Below are 7,832 nucleotides of genomic sequence, written 5' to 3'. Positions count from 1 at the left end.
GTTGCCGGAAAAAAAAAAAAAAAAAAAAAAAAAAAAAAAAAAAAAAAAAAAAAAAAAAAAAAAAAGCATAAGAAGAAACTATCCAAGCAAAAAACAGAAGGAAAGAATGTTCTGATCAGAGCACGTGTTTTCAAAAGCCCAGAGATGAAAGAAGAGAGCTGCATTCCAGAAATTACTAAGTGTGCAACTATGTATTTTGGTGGAGGGTGGGGTGGAAGGTGTGATGGAGAGGAAGAGGATGTGGATGGTGCTCAGGTTTGGTAAGCAAGGGACAGGTTGTAAAGGATCTCATAAGCCATATTAAATGTTTTGAATTTTATCCTGAGGTCAGTGGGAACCTTTGGAGGTTGTTAACCAGGGGAGCCAAGAAAATGATTTGTGTTTTAGAACACTAACACTGACTCCAGACTAAAAAGTAGATTTCAGGAAACCTGAATTATAGTAACCCATATACTATATATGCTTACTATAATCTAAAGGTGGTGGGAGCAGTTGTGTCACAGGCCAAGGGAGGGACTGTTTGATAAGAAGGGAGAAGACTGGGTACATTAAATATAGATGTTAACAAATCTATACAGAAGATCAAAGGTACGGAACAGAGGGACAAGCAGTAAAGAAGTCTTCGAGGATCTAGGAAGAGATGTGATCTTGAGTACAGACTGAGGAAGTAGTCTTGACAGAGAGACACATCTTTCACTGGAACAGGAGGAAAAAGGAAAGGGTAGATGTGGATAATGTAGGTCAAGTTTTAAATGTGGTGACAGCAATTGAGGAAATTATCTTCTTGCTTTTGTTTTCTTTAAGATCTGCTGAGAAGACTTGTTGCTAAGAGTGGTAGGCTAGGAGGAAGAGTTAGGAGTTTGACAAGAGTGAGGAATGTGAAATAGTCACATTGGAGGATGGCACCGAGAGATGACAAAGCACACATGGAAGTGCCTCTGGGTAATGCTGAGCATTTGGTTGAGATCAAAAACCATCCATTTCTAGTGGCATGAATCTGGACAACTATGTGAATGGCTCCAGCAGAGCTCAACAGCCCAGGTACAGGTGTCTAGAGAGTAGACATTTGGAATGACTTAGATTTAAAGTTTTTCCAGGTAAGTATGGAGGGAGAATCAAAGGGCAAAAAAGTCCAAGTATACTAACAAAAATATGATCCAAGGGATAAATCACAGAAGCAAAACTGGAAAGGAATAAAATTGGGATGGGAGAAGACTGATGGATATAACCAAAGGGGCAGGAAACTAAATATCTCCATGAAGTAAAAGGTCAAGTTCAGTGGAGCAGGAGTCCTTATGCATGAGATCAAGAGAAAAGGAGGTTGATGGGAAACAGTGGCATGCGTGAATTTCAGTATTCAGAGATGGAGAGAAATTCCATGAGATGACAAGATCCAGGTTATAAACAGGAGAGTAGGCAGCTGAAGGGGTATGGAGGAGGAGGTCAACATGGTTGAGACTGTCAAGAAACTGAGAGCCAGAGTGTTGCTGGGTCATCTACATAGACAAGTGGAGATGGCTGAACTTTGGGTGGAAAGAAAGACTGCAAGTGGCTGCTTAATTCTTGAGTAAACAGGGCATAATTACATTGGCAGGTAAGGTCAATGAAGAAGAATAGAAGATGATACATTCAGATGACCTGAGTCCCAGAGGGGCAGTAGTTTTTATGTCAGGATGGATAAGCAGTGTTCTGGAAGAAGCCAAGGGGGGCGGATACTGAGCCCACTTCATACCCTGAGGAAAGTGAGATGTGGAAAAATAACCTGACTCTCTCCTTGAGAAGCGATTTCCTCAGGGCCAGCCAGGTATCAAAGCCAGGAAGTGGGTAGAACCAACAGAGATGGGTTGAGGGTGTGATGATGTTGGTGAACTACAGAAAAGGGTACCACACATCGCAGATGAAAGTCTGGGATGATGGGGGACAGTCTGAAGTTGACTCAAGGGAAAGCAAATAGCTGAGAAACAAAATAACTGCAGGGTCTTCAGTCTTGAGTATTGATTGCGGACCTCAGCGATGTGAGGCATGGTGGTTCACCTGGCTAAGAACTTCCAAAGAATTAATCAGTTTTCCCTTTATAAATATGGACACTTTAGGCTGCTTAGAAGAATTTAGTTACAGGCTAGGTTGATTTTTGTTAACTACAGGACCCGGTCAAGGTGAGTAGGCTAGCCAAAGGATTATTTGATCCCCAAGCCTCACCTGTTAGGAAGGGCAAGAGTCACTAAGGGGCCGCAGCAACGAGTCAGGACCTGGACTGTGACGAGCACTAGTCTCTGAAGGGTGGAGACGCTCTCTGCTCTCTATGGTGTCTTTTCTCTAAGTGTCTTTGAGAGCCAAGACTCCAAACAAGCTGGTCCCAGAGGGAGACCCCTCAACTCTTTTCAGAGAGGCTGTTCATGGGAATGGTTGGTTCCAGAAGTACCTCCAGGGTTCAGGAACAGCTGCAGCCTCTGGCGGCTGGAGGGGACTCTGGCTTCTTTTTAATTTTCAAAAAGTATCTCTATGTTTTTTAATGATCACAAACATACAAAAAAAGTTTGATGTTCAATGCATAGGACATTTTCTTTTTCTTTGCTATTTGACAGAAAGTTGCCTAACTGATACCCACTTACCACCTGGATTCCTTAGTGTGTATTTCCTACAAACGAGAGCATTCTTCTACCTAACCACAATACATCCATCAAACCAAGAAATTAACAGTGATACTTAACAGTGATAGTCCCACCTAATCCTCAGACCCCATCTAAGTTTTGTACATTCTCCCAATAATGTCCTTTGCAACAGAAAGATCCAGTCCAGAAACATGCATTTGTTTGTCATGCCCTTTAGTCTCCTTCAGTCTGGAGCGGATTCTCAGTCTTTCCTTGATTTTCCTGACTTTGACACTTGAGAAAATCACAGACAAGTTTCTTTGCAGAATGTCCCTCATCTTGGCTTTGTTTGATATTTTATTTTCCCTTGATTAGATTCGGATTATGCATTGTTGGCAAGAATATCTCAGAGATGACAACGTGTTCTTCTCACTGAATTCTATCAGAGGGCAAGCGGTTTCTATTTATCCCATTACTGACGATGTTTACTTTGGTCTCTTGAATGAAATGGTGTTTGCGAGACTTCACGTTAAAGTTCCTTCTTTCTCCTTAGAAATTAATAATCATTTTGTGGGGAGATATTTTGAAACTGTGTAAATATCCTGATCCTTTTCAAATTTTCAATTTATTTATGCATTTATACTTCATTGGATTTCCTATTTAATACAACAGGTTAAAACTCATTACTCTCATTATTTTTATGCTCAAATTGTCCCAATTTGGCTTGAGGATTCCCACTCAGTCTGGCTTCTATTTCCTTTTGACATGTTCTCAATAGGCTTTTAGCACTTCCTTACTTTCTGGCACAAGATTTCCTGCCTTGTATTCTCTCTACCCCATCCCTGGAATTGGTTCTTCTGTATGGAAAATAATACGTGAAAGCCAGGATCTGAGTGTTAGATGTGCTCATTGCTGTTGGAGTGTCGCTACTCCCAGCTCCTCTCTATGGAGAAAGCTAGGAATTATATGTATGTAGATACATATCCAAATCACTTCCATATCCATACATTTAAATCTTTAATTATCTGTCTATCTGTTTATGTATCTACCATCTATCTACCTGTCTATCTATCTATCTGAGACCAGGAATTCACAGGATACTTATAGGTCCAATCCAACAATAGGGTTTAATTCTAGTTTCCTCCCTTCCTGTATTCATAACTCCCTTAGCCAAAAGTGAGAAATTTGTCTCAACTATTTTTGATATATTTACTTGTTGATCAATCCCATATATGTCTTCCCGTGTGGCTGCCTACTCTCTCTGCCACAGTGATGACTCCAGATTCCAAGCTGACTCTGACGTGGACAGCTCCTCCCCTCAACCCCAACACCTCATATCACCCCTTTGCAGGGCTGCCCACCTCATCTTGCCTGGGCTCTGATCCCCATCACCATGTCCCTCTTCTCCACCCTACTTTGTCCCCAATACCCTACACCAGGCTACCCCCAGAAAGAATACCCACCTCCCCCTGCTCGGGCCCTGACACCCCCCTCAGGACTATCCTTACTGAAGATGCTCCTCTGATCCTGCTTGGACTCCAGCTCTCCCCAGCCCCCACCAGGCCACCCCTCCAGGGTGGATTCACTCCCCACCCTGCTCAGCTTCTGACACCTTCTGCCACCTTCCCCTTCCCCTCTGCTTGGATGTCCTTATTTTGAGCAAGCTCTGACTCCCAACTCAGGTCATCCCTTCCCTTTGAAGGGATCCTTTTTCAGGTAGGACTCTGACACCTGACACCCTGATGTGGACCATCTTCAACCTGCTTGGACTCAGTCCCTCCTCAACACACATGTACCTAGGATGCCTGCCTTGCTCCATCCCACCTAATAGATTTAGGGCTGAAATTTTTAAGAAGGGAAGAGAAGGGCTCTGAAATGCTTTTAACAAGACAACAAAGGGCTTCAAGGATGTCTACAGACTCGTGATCTGTCATTTTTTAATCTTAATGTTAGTAACTGTCTAATTTTTATTATTATGAATTATTTATTTATCTGAGATGAATAAAATTCAGTGAGTTCATTGAGATCTCATAAGATATAAAACTAGCTTTTCCAACATTCTGGGGAAAGATTTATTTTATCTGATATCTACCTCCTACGAGCAAATAGAGTGAGCCACTCACAGTGTCTTTTGCTATTTGAAGAAGGCTATGATCTGAAACAGTTTTAAGAATTACAGGTCTATAGCAACTGATTCATAACTAATAGCAAACCATGAAAAATTTCAGCTTCTCACTTTGCAATCACTTGTTTTAAGGAAGGTCTGGCTTCAGTCACAATAGAACCAGCTCTTGGGCTACAGTTACATTTCTCATAATTTTTTCATGCATATTATTAGGTATTGGTTTGGACTAAGAACATGCATGACATTTTTATTAGCTTTTAATGAGATTAGAAAACTGACTTACAAATATTAACTTTAGATAATAATTCATTCTTTTCATTTCATTCACTGTCAGATTTGTCTAGGAATGTGATGTGTGTGTGTGTATATCATCATTTTGCATGCAAGTTCTATCTCATTGTATTTTAGTACATATCATGTTAAGCTTCAAAAATATTTCCACATTTGTGGAAGTGTATTTATTCTGATCATCTGCAAACATTCCAAAATCAAATAAATAAAAAATAGAAATAGAAACATTCAATATTTATCCATACAAACATGTGCACTACCAATTTCTTTATTTTACCTTTTCTTTACAATATCATGAATTTGTTTAAGCAATAACCAGCTGAAAAGTGAAACCATTGATTTGATTGCTTACTTTCACATAGCTCAAAAAAAGAATGGGTGAAGCATTACTGAATTTAATGTTTTCCACTGAAGGTTTGTTTTTAGGGTTTTTTTTGGTTTTTTTTTTTTTTGTTATTGTAAAATCTGTGTGTAGTCATTTCTTAAAACTAGCACAGATCTGGCCCTATTTCTGCATAAAGCTACATTTAAAATAAGCTATTTGAAATCCAGCACTAGCCAAGCTAAAATATCATTTTCCTCCTGGAGAAGGGGACAAGGTAATTTCTCTTCCCAAATATGAGTATAAAGGAATTCATTATTTTTCCCTGATATTAACCTATATATATTTTATAGGCTTTTCCCCCCAAAATACTGAAACTGCAGTAATTTTAGTGGCAGACTTTCCATGAATTTATTTTTCAAAAGTCCATTATTTTAAAACATACATGAAAATATAACAAACTCAAAGATTCTGCAATATAACCTACAGTACATATTTCAATAAAGGCTACAATACCGTTGGTGTTTTATAATTTACTACTTTTGCTAATGACTTCAACTTTTACCAATCTAATTGATTCTGTGAAAAAGAAAGACTGTGTATCTATCAGCTTTCAAGCTCATTAGAAATGTTCGATCCTTTTCCTATCTTACCTTTTTTTTCCTTCTTATCTTGAAACCACACACTTTTTTTTCCCTATTAATAGATATATCGGACTCAGGAGTAATATTATCTTTTCTGCTTGCATTACAAAATGAAATTGAACGTGCACTCACCCCTGAGTGTGGTTTATGATTTAATAATGCCACAGTTCCTGGCCATGTCAGTATTTTTACCTCTGCAAGCATATTTTAAGGCCACCCAATCTCATGTACACCACATGCATGTGGGTATCAGGAATAAATGGCAAATCTACTAAGTGGCCTGCCTCTAATCACCACATCAGGTGCAAGGAGAACTGCAAAGTACACTTCTTGCCACAGTTTTTCATTCCGCTGAAGTGTTTACTTTGGCTAATTTATAAAATTTTATATTTTCACTTGGAGTGCTTTAACACTTTTACCAGTCTAATAACTGAATTACCCAGAAATTCTGCCTTTCGTTTACAAAGCAAAATGTATAAACATTTTCACACCCTAAAATAGAATATAATTTAATTATGTGTACGGTTTTTATAATAAAAGACTTGTGCATCCAGTAATATCTATGAAAAAAAATTTTAAACAAATGCCATCCTATTTTTAAGTCTAGAAAATGTTCAGTAATATTTGGTATAAAGTAGATGAAATAAAGTATTCTTATCAAAATCATATTTATTACTCTTCCACTTTTTCAGAAATTTTATTCCCTAAACTCAAATAAATAAATTTGCCATGGGAAAAAATGTCCTTCATTTACAATTAAATTCTTAATTAGATCTACACTCGCAGTTTGCTATGATGAATTAGTCTCACACACCCCACTCCACCTCCCTGCCATGTTACTAGAAGTTGCTTAAGGTTTTCAGAGGAAGCATGTCATCCAGGAGCTGAAACTAATTTCTAAAATCCGCACAATACACACATCCAATTGGTTGAACTGCTGACTTAAATCTATCTTTTAAAGACAGAGTAAGGCTCTGCACAAATGCGGAAAGGTCGAGTTATGCTAATGAGAACCATTTAGTCAGCTGCTTGACACTTATTGGACATGATAATCAAACTGCAGTATAGGCAGTAACCTCCTATGCACGGTATGGCTTTTAAATGCATAAGGTCTGCAAGAAATTTTCCTGGACCACGGTACCTTTGAGCTGCATTCAGCTGGGAGATACATTAAACCAAAGATGTGTGACTCTGAGACTGTTGAGTAGGACAAAGGGAAAGAGATGGCTTGTGCTGCTCAGCAGTGACCCTGCTGCAGATAGGAGCTGGGACAAAGAAAGCAAGCTAGTGCATGTAAGAAAGTAGCCAGCCTATGAAAAGTTTGTCATAAGGTTGAGATGAAAGGAGAAAAGGGAGGAGAGGAAAGGAGTTGAAAAGAAGTCAGGAAGGGGTACAATTTTAATAGTGAACAGAGATGATATATGAGAGGAGAAAAACGTACTTACCAGAGGTCAAAAAACTACATGGATGGGAATAAGGTGGAGGTAGGTGAGAAATGAGACCAGGAGGGATCGTTTTTACTCATACTAAGAATAACCCAATATTGCACCACTAAATTAGAAAATTGACTTCATTGGTCTTTGATATTATTTTATAGTCTAAATAGAATTTTAAAAACAATAGCAAATAGGTAAACTAATTCTGACCAAGCCATCATATCATTTTATAATTTCCAGGAGTCCTGCAGGCCTGGACCCACAGCTAGAGGATCCCAAATCTCAAAGCCTTCCTGGCTATCCTCTGAACCCTCCTAAAAAAAACCATGGCTATTTAGAATGAGTTCAGCTTTTGAATTTCCCCAATATACACATATAGGTTAAGAATATCTCTGTGAAATTACATTCCAGTGATGTTTTATA

Source organism: Galeopterus variegatus, unplaced genomic scaffold (assembly GCF_000696425.1).
Source record: "Galeopterus variegatus unplaced genomic scaffold, G_variegatus-3.0.2 Scaffold190, whole genome shotgun sequence".
NCBI classification, from domain to species: domain Eukaryota; kingdom Metazoa; phylum Chordata; class Mammalia; order Dermoptera; family Cynocephalidae; genus Galeopterus; species Galeopterus variegatus.
Note: the sequence above shows the minus strand (reverse complement) of the source record.